This window comes from Oncorhynchus mykiss, chromosome 22 (assembly GCF_013265735.2).
Source record: "Oncorhynchus mykiss isolate Arlee chromosome 22, USDA_OmykA_1.1, whole genome shotgun sequence".
In the NCBI taxonomy this organism is placed as follows: domain Eukaryota; kingdom Metazoa; phylum Chordata; class Actinopteri; order Salmoniformes; family Salmonidae; genus Oncorhynchus; species Oncorhynchus mykiss.
In genome coordinates, this window is record NC_048586.1 from 2,468,181 (window position 1) to 2,483,165 (window position 14,985).

A 14,985-nucleotide genomic window follows, 5' to 3' on the forward strand; every position below is an offset into this window, starting at 1 on the left:
CGTATGAATGCCCTGACTTCTGCAGAGGCCATATCACCGTAAATGCTACAGGCCAATGCAGAAGTCAGATGACCATGAAGGGCCTTTAAGGCATGGCTACTGCACATGCGCTGAAGCACGAGAGACAGCAAGCTGGCTTTTACTGGAAACTTATATAATGTACATAATGTATATGGCATTACAAAAGGCATGCATGAACAAGCAATAGTGCCAACATTAGCTACAAGTTAACCATGAAAAACCAAACTCTTAAACAAAACATATCGGCCTAGTCCTGTGAGGGTCAGACATTGCACACACCAATATACACATTTCACAACATTTACATGTTTGATGGATGCACAACATTTTAAGATAGAAACACAGCATGTAAGCGTCATTACTGGGGTTAGGGTTAAATTCCACAAATACATTTCTAATTCAATTACCTCATGCTGTGAAATCCATTTAAGTCAATTCAAATTCCAGAATAGTCTTTGAATTCAAAGATAATCCATATCCTCTCAATTCCAATGTAACATAAATTCCAATAATTCAAATCCCAATTCAATATTATCCCCAACAATTCCACAAATTCCAATTTGAATTCAGTTCATTCAGGCTGATCATTTCACTGTTCAGATATCCTAGCTATACTGAAAATATACAAATACAAATTGAAATTATTCAAACAAATACTGCAGTACATTTGTTATACTAGAGTATGTGCATTAATTCCATTAACTGGAAATGTACAAATGTTGAACTCCAATTCATTTAAATTTCATAAGTTGACCATTGTGGAAATTCTACTTCATTAATCAATAAAATAATTGAATTGGAATTTTAAACGAAATTGGAATTTACCCAACCCAGGGCCTTGTTTCCAAGTTGCGATGTAATTTACGTATTACGATGATTGCTCCAGATGCCTCGTTATTTACGAGCCAACTTTTTAAATTTCCCCCCAAAAAACACGTGGAGAGAGTGTTCGCTAAGTGTCGTTAGACCATACCATGTGTCCATAGTGATAGGAACAAAAGAAAACCGGCGCTGGTCTCGGATCAGCTTTCGCCGTTCAAATCTTACTTTAACATTATAATTATTCCACAATACTGATGACAAATCATCTCCTAGAGAGATATTACCAACTATGGCTGCAAATGGGATATTTAGGCGGCTTATTTTGCTTACCCAATAATATTGCACTAAATCACAGATTGGCCACATCATTGCGCACATGTGTCACACGTTACGAAACACATGAAGGCAAAAATGACAGAAAGCTGCATAGTCGCAAAATATAATTTTGAACATGAAATTGATTGAAATATGATTGAAATAGGTTATATAGGCCCATGTAGCCAACTTGTAATGCAGTCATCTCGGTTTTAATTTGAAGCATAATTGTATCCTTCACTAGTTTGCAACAATTGCAAATACTTTGGCAACTTCATATTTCTAGTTAACTTCATTCTGAAGTTATCGGCAGTCACAGTCAGACACATAACCTAAACATCTTGATTCTGTGTTTAGCGAAGGTCTTTGAATAAAGTGGAAGGGGGAAAAAGCATCTAATGATACACGTTGGCTGCTCTATGAGAGATCCAGTAGATGTGAGAAGGTCTTTAAGAGCCACGTTACTAATGAAGGACTTTTTCACACAGCCCCTGGATTTCTTAAAAGGACTCAATGAGGGGCTTAGTCCTGAAAGGGCCTAATCCTATCCAGCAGTCCTAGTGTGCATCTGGCTGAACAAGAAGGGTAGCTGATTACTACTGTCACTTTAAAAGACCATGGTGGCCAGGAGGGTGCTGGCTCAAGTGCATACAAGGAGCTTAGGGGCCGCCCCTCGAGGGAGGTGCACAGAGGTGCAGAGACTTCTGGCCCATCCCATGGAACGCCACAGGTGTGGCGAAGGACCCTCTAACTCAGCTGCTGCAGGACCGCTGGAGCCCATCCGTTGGCACGGAGTACTATACTGGAGGCTGGCCGTAGCTGGCAGCAGAGCACTCCTGCTGCAGCGGAGGATTGTGGCATGTCGGCCACAACTGTGGTTGGCAGCTCACTGGCTGTGGCAGAGGTTGGTAATTCTTTCACCACTGCTCGCCATGGCTCTGATGGTGGAGCAGGTGTGGACCCCTGGGTGAGTCTCAAGAGGGATTCGAAGGCAGGGACCGGCTGGTCCCAAGAGAAGAGGTCAGATGGTTCCCCAGGTGCGAGGGCCGGAGGGTCTTCCAGCACAGGAGGACAGTGGCCCCCTAGAACTGGAGACAGCAGGCCCCCCTCCCGGTCAGGGAATGGTGCGTTCCACCGGTCAAGGGGCTGAGGGCCAAACAAGGCAGGAATCTCAGGGCCTGACAGGGTAAAGGACTTAGCACCTACTACTAAGACTGAGGACTGCAAGCTAGGTATGGCCGGAAACTGAAAACCTAGCTGAGCAGGGGACTTGGAGCTTAGCGTCAGGACAGGCAACTGGGTGCCAGCTGAGGCTGGGAACTGCGAACTGGCTTGGGGCAGGGACTGCAGACATAGAGGAGTAGATAACTCCACACTTAGTGGGACAGGAGACCCAGGACCTAGAACTAGATCAGGAGGTTTGGCGAGTAGCACTGAGGATGCTGACTGCTTGCTGGCTGAGGCTGGGGGCTGCGGACCAATTGCGAGCAGAGACTGCAGACCTAGTGGGGCAGAGAGAACCTATAGCCTGGCGGAGCAGTGAGGGCTGACTAGGAATGGAGACAGCAAACTAGAACTTCTGAAGGCTGGGAGCCTAGTGCTGATAACTTTGGCAGGAAATGCAACTCAGAACCTGAGCGGGAGAATGACTCTAAACCTAACACTGACTGGAACTGATAAGGAGAATGACTCAGAACCTGACAGGGAAACTGGCTCCTAGCCTGACACAGAAACAGACTTTGACCTGACCTGGAAACTGTCTCTGGACTTGACTGGGAAACTAACCGAGAGCTAGGGGAGCGGTAGAGCTCTGGCCCTACTAGAGAAGCTGGTCACTCTGAGCATAGTCAGGCAGTAGCCTGATGACCAACCTGGGCTAGGGACTGAGGGCTGAAGAGGGCTGAGCACTGAGAACATAGTACAGGTAACTTGCAGCCTAGAAGGGCAGGAGGCCCTAAACCTGGCAAGCCAGGCAACTGCCTACCAACTAAGGCAGGGGGCTGCAATCTGAGCAGATCAGGAGACTGCAGACCTGAAAACCGGGCAGCTAATGTAGGGCCTAAGATGGCAGGGGTCTCTAAGCCTGGCAGGATAGGGAACTGTATACATGATACGCCAGAGGCCCCAGATCCGAGTAGTGCAGGAGACTGTAGATCTGGTGGTGACGTAAAAGTGGGGACTACTTGGGTAGAATACCTAGGGCCTGGCAGAGCAGAAAACTTAGAGGCTACTACTGCAGGGGACCTTGGACTTGGCAGATAACAGGGTCCCTAGTATTAAGGCAGCAGTCCAGGGGCCTAAGCCAGAATTGTGTGAGGTTGCAACTAGGGCCAGAGACTGAGGGCCGGCTAGGGCTGAAAACATACATTGGACCTACCAGGAAGGCAGGGAACCCTAGGGAAGGATACACTAGCCCTAATTTAGAGGCGGGACACTCTACACCTGAGCCCTCTACACCTACCGGGTAGGCCGGACTGAAATTCTAACCCTACTGTGGGGGCAGGGAACTCTGAATCTGACCCTGCAGTGAGGGCAGGGAACTGGACGTCTAGGTCAATGGGGACATCATGGGGGACTTCTTGTGTGTCACCCGGGGTGATGTTTGGCGGGTCCCCCAAGGAGAGGATTGGAATGGCCCCTGAGGTGAGTTCTGGAAGGATCCTCAAAGCTGGAAATAGCAGGGTGCTAGCAGGCTGGGCCAGCAGGGACCCCTGGCCTGGTACAGGTGGGTCCGACCATGGCAAGGGCTGACAGCACAAGGCCAGCAGGAGCGTGTCCTTGTGGCCACAGGCTTAACTTCGAAGGAAAGAAGGGTCTCATCGAACTAGGCTGTGATTGGAAAGGCCTCAATGTCTGGGCTGCACTTGACTTCTGCAAGAGCTGCAGGCTGTTGCTCCAGCTGCTTGTCAGTCTCGACCAGCAGGGGGTTTGCATTGGGAGGAGAGGACAACAACGGTAGCCAATACATCTCCTATGGCAGCGGCTGACTGTGGCTCCACAACTGGAGAAGGAGTCTCCCTAGTTAAGGATCTGGCTGAGGGTGCTGCAGACCTTGGTGTGGTGGACTGTGCACACTGGAAGTGTCTGGAAAGCAGACGTGGACCCGGTGCTCTGGTGGCTCAGGCCGGTGGGGGCCTAGTGGTGTGTCGGTAGGGAGAGCACCTGGGTCACTTCAGGGTTTAGTGGCGCTCCCTGAAGGCTGTAGTAGATACGACATAGGGTCTAGCCGGGGGAGCCTGTAGTGATGACGATCTGGTGAATAGCTGGGCCACCTTGGGACATAGTGGAAGTCTCAACGGTCCCATGGAGGTGGTGAATGTGCTAGCAGAGGAAGCATGGGGTTGTGTCTCTCAGGGGAGTAGCCAGGCTTACTCTGGGAGAATCAGCTGGTGTGGCAATGACCATGGCTCTAGTTGGAAGGGCCTAGAGCTGTGATGGTCAGGAGAGTAGCGGTGCTAACGTTGCTCCCGCGGCAGTGACTAAGGCTTGGATTGCCTAGAGAATGACCTCCTGTGCTCTTCCTGCTCATGACGGAGGTTCTTCTATTTCCTCTGCAGCTTCCAAATGGGATGCCTAGAGCAGGGCTGGTAGTCTCTTAGATGATAGAGGTGTGTAAGGCATCACAGCTTATCTACCTCAGGTGCATGAAGACTTCGTGTGGCAATGTGGGCTGAGGTGGGTGGTGATGGGCGTCTCATGGTGAGATGCACAAACCCCTCTTTGGCATGCTTCAACATATCAACTAAGCAGGTCAGAATCCGTCTCAAAGAACCTTCAATAAGCGCCTAGCTGGAGCTCGTCTGAGAAGTTGGCTGGATATGTCATATTTCAATGTCAAATTCACCATCTCCAGCACCAACCCAACATCAACATGTGAAAATTGCACTTTTCTATGTTTTATAGTAAAAATGATAGAGGAACAGAAGTGTTTCCAATGACATCACCAGTGTGCATCGTGTGATTTTAACCAACTACGAGTAGGCATTGCCTACTAATTGCCAACTAATTCACTACTATTTGGTTGATGATGTCATTGGAAACACTTATCTTCCTCTTTTTTTTGCTACAAAACATAGAAACACAACATTTTCACATATGTTGATGTTGGGGTGGTGCTTGAGATAATTAATATGAAGTTGAAAATATTGCAAGTTTAACGTTATAGTGTTATCCTGTCAGAAAATGATGTTGAGGCCCATTACCATACACTTACCATTCTGGCACTGCTCCAGTGTGTGCAAACCTGGTCAAGACCTACAGGAAACGTATGATCTCTGTAATTGCAAACAAAGGTTTCTGTACCAAATATTAAGTTCTGCTTTTCTGATGTATCAAATACTAATGTCATGCAATAAAATGCAAATTAATTACTTAAAAATCATACAATGTGATTTTCTGGATTTTTGTTTTAGATTCCGTCTCTCACAGTTGAAGTGTACCTATGATAAAAAAATGACAGACCTCTACATGCTTTGTAAGTAGGAAAACCTGCAAAATCGGCAGTGTATCAAATACTTGTTCTCCCCACTGTATGTTATCTTTAGTTTGAGAGGGAGAGTGTGAAGATGAAGACCGGGGTCAACTTTGATAGCTTGCTAGCACTATAATTGATTTGAGTAAAAACAATGTTTCTTTCCCACTATTAAGGTATTTATCTGAGTTACTGACCTCACAATGAGCCAGATTCAATAACTTACATTGTGGTGCTAAAACCTGAAGCAGCTGCCGCTGCTAAACCAATCAGAAATGGACAGCTCATGGTGCTGAAAGTAGGCAAATTCGAGAAGACCTAATTCATTTAAACTGCCTTCATTTTAATTTGACTTGACCAACAACAAGAAGGCGTAGGTGTTGAAACCTATTTCTTCCTATTTAAGTAATACGAGGTAGGCTTACTTGTTTGACAGACCAAATTAGGCCATAGGTTTGTTGGAAAAATCCTCCACCTACCATGCACTCTACAGACTACCTCCTTGTCAGTAAACTGCTTGGTGTGTTAAGTTAAATCCAGGACTCAAATGAAGGGGGTAAGTGAGGATATGCCATAGGCTTACCTTTTGTTAAAGCAAATGGCAAAAATTGTAACTTAAGATATTGAAGAAAATAACATGGATTCTATTATATAAAGTGCTCTACAACGACACTTTGGTCAGCGATGCTTTATGCTAGAAACAAGCTGTAAAATACATTGTAAACTCATGACCGATGAATATAAGAACATCTTTGGTTAGTTTCTATGACATTCAGAGTCTGATCTACAACCTTGTATAGCCGAGAAGACAAAACATTCACTTCGCTTGGGAAGTAATCTAATTCTGACACTATCATTTCTGTAATATAGAAGATGTTTTAAACTCAGACGGCTTTTAGAGAATCACTTGTTACCTTCTGTCGACATTTCACAATGTCATTGGATTTAGGTTCAAAGTTGAGTGAAAAAAACATTACATTTCCTTACATTTATGACTTTTTTCAAATCCAATCAGTTTTCCTGATTGGATTTATTTTTTATTATTTTTTCATATTTTATTTAACCTTTATTTAACTAGGCAAGTCAGTTAAGAACAAATTCTCATTTACAATGACGGCCTACCCCGGCCAAACCCGAACGATGCTGAGTCAATTGTGCACCGCCTTATAGGACTACCAATCGTCTGATTAGCTGTTCAGGAGTCTTATGGCTTGGGGGTAGACGCTGTTTAGAAGCATCTTGGACCTAGACTTGGTGCTCCGGTACCACTTGCCATGCGGTAGCAGAGAGAACAGTCTATGTCTAGGGTGGCTGCGGTCTGACAATTTTTAGGGCCTTCCTCTGACACTGCCTGGTATAGAGGTCCTGGATGGCAGGAAGCTTTGCCCCAGTAATGTGCCGGGCCGTTCGCACTACCCTCTGTAGTGCCTTGCGGTCGGAGGCCGAGCAGTTGCCATACCAGGCAGTGATGCAACCAGTTATGGCTTTTTCTTTGCAACTCTGCCTAGACGGCCAGCATCCCGAAGTCGTCTCTTCACTGTTGACATTGAGACTGGTGTTTTTCGGGTACTATTTAATGAAGCTGCCAGCCGAGGACTTGTGAGGCGTCTGTTTCTCGAACTAGACACTCTAATGTACTTGTCCTCTTGCTCAGTTGTGCATCGGGGCCTCCCACTCCTCTTTCTATTCTGGGTAGAGACAGTTTGCGCTATTCTGTGAAGGGAGTAGTACACAGCATTGTACGAGATATTCAGTATCTTGGCAATTTCTCGCATGGAATAGCATTAATTTCTTAGAACAAGAATAGACAGACGAGTTTCAGAAGAAAGTTCTTTGTTTCTAGCCATTTTGAGCCTGAAATCGAACCCATAAATGTTGATGCACCAAATTCTCAACAATTCTAAAGAAGGTCAGTTGTATTGCTTCTTTAATCAACAAAACCATTTTCAGCTGTGCTAACATTATTGCTAAAGAGTTTTCTAATGATCAATTAGCCTTTTAAAATGATAAACTTGGATTAGCTAACACAACGTGCCATTGGAACACAGGAGTGATGGTTGCTGATAATGGGCCTCTGTACGCCTATGTAGATATCCCATAACAAATCAGCCGTTTCCAGCTCCAAAAGTCATTTACAACATTAACAATGTCTACACTGTATTTCTGATCAATTTGATGTTATTTTAATGGACAAACATTTGCTTTTCTTTCAAAAACAAGGACATTACTAAGTGACCCCAAACTTTTGAACGGTAGTGTATACAGTATATACAAAATACCAGTCAAAAGTTTTGACACCTACTCATTCAAGGGTTTTTCTTTATTTTCACTATTTTCTACATTGTAGAGTAATAGTGAAGACATGAGAACTATGAAGTAACACATATGGAATCATGTAGTAACCAAAACATTTGAAAATATATTTTGTATTTTTTATTCTTCAAAGTAATCACCCTTTGCCTTGATGACAGCTTTGCACACTGTTGGCATTCTGTCAACCAGCTTCCCCTGGAATGCTTTTCCAACAGTCTTGAAGGAGTTCCCCAATATGCTGAGCACTTGTTGGCTGCTTTTCCTTCAATCTGCGGTCCAACTCGTCCCAAACCATCTCAATTGGTTTGAGGTCAGTTGAGTGTTAAGTGTGCCTTGAATTCTAAATACATCACAGACAGAGTAACCAGCAAAGCACCCCCATTCCATCACACCTCCTCCTCCATGCTTCAATGGTGAGAACCACACACGCGGAGATCCTCCATTCACCTACTCTGCGTCTTACAATGACACGGAGGTTGGAACCAAAAATCTTACATTTGGACTCATCAGACCAGAGGACAGGTTTACACCGGTCTAATGTCCATTGCTCGTGTTTGTTAGCAGAAGCAAGTCTCTTCTTATTATTGATGTCCTTCAGTAGAGAATAAGAACACCTCCTCCCAGCTGCCCACTGCACTGAGGCTAGGAAACACTGTCACCACCGATAAATCCATGATAATCGAGAATTTCAATAAGCATTTCTCTACGGCTAGCCATGCTTTGCTCCTGGCTACCACAACCCCGGCCAACAGCTCCTCACCCCCCACAGCAACTTGCCCAAGCCTCCCCAGTTTCTCCTTCACCCAAATCCAGATATTAGATGTTCTGAAAGAGCTACACAACGTGGACCCGTACAAATCAGCTGGGCTAGACAATCTGGACCCTCTCTTTCTAAAATCATCTGCCGCCATTGTTCCAACCACTATTACTAGTCTGTTCAACCTCACTTTCGTATCGTCCGAGATTCCTATAGATTGGTAAGCTCCCGTGGTCGTCCCCCTTTTCAAAGGGGGTGACACTCTAGACCCAAACTGTTACAGACCTATATCCATCCTGCCCTGCCTTTCTAAAGTCTTCGATAGCCAAGTTAACAAAGAGATCACTGACCATTTTGAATCTCACCATACCTTCTCCGCTGTGCAATCCGGTTTCCGAGCTGGTCACAGGTGCACCTCAGCCACGCTCAAGGTCCTAAACGATAGCATAACTGCCATCAATAGAAGACAGTACTGTGCAGCCGTCTTCATTGACCTGGCCAAGGCTTTCGACTCTGCCAATCACCGTATTCTTATCGGCAGACTCAACAGCCTTGGTTTCTCAAATGCCTGCCTCACCTGGTTCACCAACTACTTCTCAGATAGAGTTCAGTGTGTCAAATCGGAGGGCCTGTTGTCCAGACCTCTGGCAATCTCTATGGAGGTACCACAGGGTTCAATTCTCGGGCCGACTCTTTTCTCTAAATATATCAATGAAGTCGCTCCTACTGCGGGTGATTCCTTGATGCACCTCTACGCAGACGACACCATTCTGTATACATCTGGCCGTTCTTTGGACTCTGTGTTAACAAACCTCCAAACGAGCTTCAAAGCCATATAACACTCCTTCTATGGCCTCCAACTGCTCTTAAACACTAGTAAAACTAAATGCATGCTCTTCAATCGATCGCTGCCCACACCCGCCCGCCTGCCTAGCGTCACTACTCTGGACGGTTTTGACGTAGAATATGTGGCAGTGGTGGGCCGTCAGGGCCCAAAAAAATATATATATATTTTTTTTTAAATATATTTTCCCACAAATATGTATTAAATTATTCCCCAGAGTAAGAGTTATACTCTTCATTTCATAGCTTTCCTCTTGGTTGCACTGCTTCCAGCCCCAGGTTGAGATTTGGAGGGCTGGTCTTTATGTTAGATCTTTTATCCAATCATATTCAGCCATCATGTCTTGCCAGGGGTCTAAAATCTGCCCTCAGGCCTTCAGAATCAACAGTGCGGCCGCTTGTAGCTTAAAGTGAATGGAAATAAAAATGTAGTGTCAACCAATCAGCTTTAGAGTTGGCTATTGTACGCCTGCTGGCTGGCTCCAGTGTTACACAGGAGCCAGCTAGCAGGCGTAGTGCGTGCACGTCTTTTGATTGGATTACCAATATTGAGAGGCAGGTCTATGCAGAATCTCAGAACTAGGAAACAGAATTTGATAAACAAATTAATTTGCGTACTACTAAGCTGTTTTTTCAACCCACAATGGCGGAAAGAGAAGATATCGATTTGGTCGAGGATATAATTATAACGCCATTCTCAAGACAAACTTTTCAAGAAAAGTTAGACATTGTCAGGAGAGGTCGACGCTGACGCTACAAAGCCTGTCACAGGCGGGAAAGGGGTTCGTTCGCCACTTTCAAAGTTCCAACTACGAGCGCTCCGAGAAGCACTGCAAACTGTACTGCTGGGAATGCCTATTATTTGCAAGTGATGGATTTGGTGTTTGGAGCCACACTGGCTTTGCAAACTTGAGTTGTCTAACCAAGGCAGCAACGAGACACCAAAGTACGGCTGGGCACTTACAAGCAATGGTGCTTTTGAAAACTTTTGGGTACACCCGAGTGGATCTACAGCTCAACGAACAAGCGCGCAGGGCAACGAAGCTGAACAATGAAAAGGTATTGTACTCTTCCCCTGCAATTCTCTGAATAAAAATTTTAATTTCAAGGTGACGCAACGCCTGGTTATACTGCGTTTCTGTCTAAATGTATAGTGTCTAGAGCCATGGCACAATAATGATGGTAATAAGAGGTGGATTAATTTGGGTGGGACTGTGTAGGACTTCACTGAAGGCCCAGGCCCCAGGCCCACGGCACGCTACTGATATGTGGACAACTACAAATACCTAGGTGTCTGGCTAGACTGTAAACTCTCCTTCCAGACTCATATTAAGAATCTCCAATCCAAAATGACACATAGAATCAGCTTCCTATTTCGCAAACAAAGCCTCCTTCACTCACGCTGCCAAACATTCCCTCATAAAACTGAACATCCTATCGATCCTCGACTTCGACGATGTCATCTACAAAATAGCCTCCAACATTCTACTCAGCAAACTGGATGCAGTCTATCACAGTGCTTTCCGTTTTGTCACTAAAGCCTTGCATACCACCCACCCGACCTGTATGCTCTCGTCAGCTGGCCCTCGCTACATATTTGTCGCCAGACTCACTGGCTCCAGGTCATCTATAAGTCTTTGCTAGGTAAAGCTCCTCCTTATCTCAGCTCACTGGTCACCATAACAACACCCACCCGTATCACTCGCTCCAGCAGGTATATCTCACTGGTCATCCCCAAAGCCAACACCTACTTTGGTCGCCTTTCCTTACAGTTCTCTGCTGCCAATGACTGGAATGAATTGTAAAAATCTGTGAAGTTGGAGACTTATATCTCCCTCACTAACTTTAAGCATCAGTTATCTGAGAAGATTACCGATCTCTGCAGCTGTACACAGCCCATCTGTAAATAGCCCATCCAACTACCTCATCCCCATATTGTTTTTATTTACTTTTTTTGCTCTTTTGCACACCAGTATTTCTACTTGCACATCATCATCTGCACATCTATCACGCCAGTGTTAATTTGCTAAATTGTAATTCATTCGCTACTATTGGCCTATCTATTGCCTTACCTCCTTGCTCCATTTGCACACACTGTGTATAGATTTTTATATTGTGTTATTGACTGTACTTTTGTTTATCCCATGTGCAACTCTGTGTTGTTGTTTTTTGTCGCACTGCTTTGCTTTATCTTGGCCAGGTCGCCATCTGAGGTGCAGTTAATTGCCATTTTCTGAGGCTGGTAACTCGAATGAATTGATCCTCTGCAGCAGAGGTAACTCTGGGTCTTCTTTTCCTGTGGTGGTCCTCATGAGAGCCAGTTACATCATAGCGCTTCATGCTTTTTGCGACTGCACTTTAAAAAACGTTCAAAGTTCTTAAAATGTTCCTTATTGACTGACCTTCATGTCCTAAAGCAATGAATGTCTGTCATTTCTCTTTGCTTATTTGAGCTGTTCTTGCCATAATATGGACTTAGTCTTTTAACAAATAGGGCTGTCTTTTGTATACCAACCCTGCCTTGTCAGAACACAACTAATTGGCTCAAACGCATTAAGAAGGACAGAAATTCCACAAATTAATTTTTAACAAAGCACACCTTTTAATTGAAATGCATTCCAGATGACTACTTCATGAATCTGGTTGAGAGAATGCCAAGAGTGTGCAAAGCTGTCATCAAGGCAAAGGGTGGCTACTTTGAAGAATCTCAAATATAAAATATACGCTTAATTGTTTAACACTTTTTGGTTACTACATGATTCCATATATGTTATTTCATAGTTTTGATGTATTCACTATTATTCTACAATGTAGAAAATGGTAAAAAAATATATATTAAGAAAAACCCTTGAATGACTAGGTGTGTCAAAACGTTTGACTGGTACTGTATATATATACATGTATGTATGTGTGTGTGTGTGTGTGTGTGTGTGTGTGTGTGTGTGTGTGTGTGTGTGTGTGTGTGTGTGTGTGTGTGTGTGTGTGTGTGCGTGCGTGCGTGCGTGTGCGTGCGTGTGTGTGCGTGTGCGTGTGTGTGTGTGTGATAAGATGTATAGTCATTGTGGACAGTATGTCGATAGAATATGTAGTATGTCCTAAGAATACGTTTCTAGAAGTTGAGTACAAATAGTCTATAAAGTGGTCAATATCTTTGCAATTGTTACAAACAAGTAAAGAATAAAACAATGTTTAAAACGAATACCGAGATGACTGCAAAATATTAATACATTAGGCTACATAGGCCTACACATTTAAATAACATTGAAATAATTTGTATGTTAATTGAATTGAAATCTATTTACCTAATTCTAGGCTGCTGTCTGTAATTCTTGCCTCAATGTGTTTCATGATGTGTGACAACATGTGCGCAGTGATGTGCCCAATCTGTGATGTAGTGCATTATTAATAAGCCTCCTCAATAGCCCATTTGCAGCCATAGGTGGTCATATCTCTCTAGGAGCTGATCCATTGTCAGTATTGTGGAATAATTCTGATGTTAAGGTCAAATTTGAATAGATAAAGCTGGTCTAAGAGCAGCGCTGCTTTTCTTTCGATCCTATCAGTATGCATCCAAATAGTTTAAAAATGCACTTAGCGAATGTTCCCGCTAAGTGCTTGATTGGGAAACACTTTGGTAAATAACGATGCATCTGGTACATTATAGTAAAGCATTGCAAAAGGAAACGAGGCCATGGTCTGTCCTAGAAGTGAGGGTAAACCGTAGTCATGTTCTCTGCTATCCACCTAATTATAATTTTGGTGTATAGGGGAGGGTCACTGTTTTAATTTTCTTCAAGCCTTCAGGGAGGGTTTAGTGAGAATATATTTTGCTGAAGGGAGGGCCATCAATTTTTTTCAGGGGTAAGATTTTCTCCAGGTAGGCCTAACCCTTATTATTTATATTATAGTCAACAAAACCTATCACTCGTAGTAGTTTTAATGACTAGACCACAAACCATTTTATTTATGCTCGTTGTGCTCAACTTCAGAAAGATGGGTAATTCTTGTTAAATCTGACAAGACCGCATTTGTTTTGGTTCTACTGTTGTCTCCAAAATTATCATTCAGCCCATATAAAGGAAAAATGAGAGAGAACGAGACACGTTTTCCCTGCGACTTTTGCTTTGTCCTTGCCAAAGTGGCGTCTGCATGTCTGACTCAGTCGGTTACTGATTTGCAGGCAGCATGGTAAGGTGGCCCATGTAAGTGATTTCCACCGGCATCCCACTAAAGGAGAACAAATCGCTGACAAAGGAGAGAGCCTTTCCCATTCAGTGCTGTCGTTAGGACAACCCAAAAGTATTCCTCAGATAATAAGTTCTACTTCAAAGCGTTTCTCATTGATGGTGACTGCTTCACTCCTTTTCATTAAGTCCCATCGGGCGGAGGGAACTATCGCTTTGGTTATTTTTCATCGTGTTTATTTTGCAACATTCACGGAGCACTTGTTTTAAATAAATATAAATGGATTCAGTCCAAATAACGGTTTATTGCCAAAAGGAGAAACGTCAGAACACTGCTTGTAGTCAATAAAACTTGGTTAGCTTACATAAAGAGGGAATAAAAACTATTTGGAGACAAAGCAGGAGGAAAGGTACGAGAGGTGAAAATTGCCAACAAACGTTTCGAACAAGGTCAATGTAACATGCATCTCAATAGAGTGCCTTGCGATGGAGATGACTATTTGGGAATCTGTCCGTTTTCTGGGTTGTTCTATTGTCATAGCCATCAGTGATTTATATTGGTTAGCCTACATCTCAGAGCAGTCTGCTTTTCACTCAGTCTGACGTTGAACTGTGTGCGGTTGATTAGGTGCTTGTTTGTGTGTTTCTGTTGCTGCCATTCTGTTTTTGCATCTAGTTCTACATGACGCAGAAACCAGACTCAAGAGGCCCTCTAATACTATGGGATAAATAACGACTATTTCTTAACACTCTCTTACAAATGTGACTTATGGAGCGCAAAGACATATGAATAATGCATTCTACTATTTCACTCATTTCATTCTTGCGTAAATGGCACACTTTTTAAGACAATTCAATTTCGCCTGTGTCTGTTGTATGACTGCATGTATAAAATCGTCTGTGCCTATTATTTGCCCATCCTATACTACCATACATTATCACAAAAAAATGGCAAAACAATTTTGTCCCTGTAGGCCTGTTTCATTTTCTGTCAACAATATAGGCCAGCTAGGACTATCTTTGTCGACACATTACGTTTTTCGGGGAGAAGGTGCACTGTGCGCTTTGATGATAGTCCATTTAGTGGCAGTTAGTGGGTTTTTACCAGACATATTCAAATGTGAGCGTCTCGCTCCCCAATTGCTGTAGAAATCGTAACGCACCATGAAGAGTGTCAAAGCGGCGGGCCTTCCGCTCAGAAGTATAGCAGGCCTTTGAAGTTGTGCAAGACTCGGGTTGGCCAATTTTAATTCTGGACA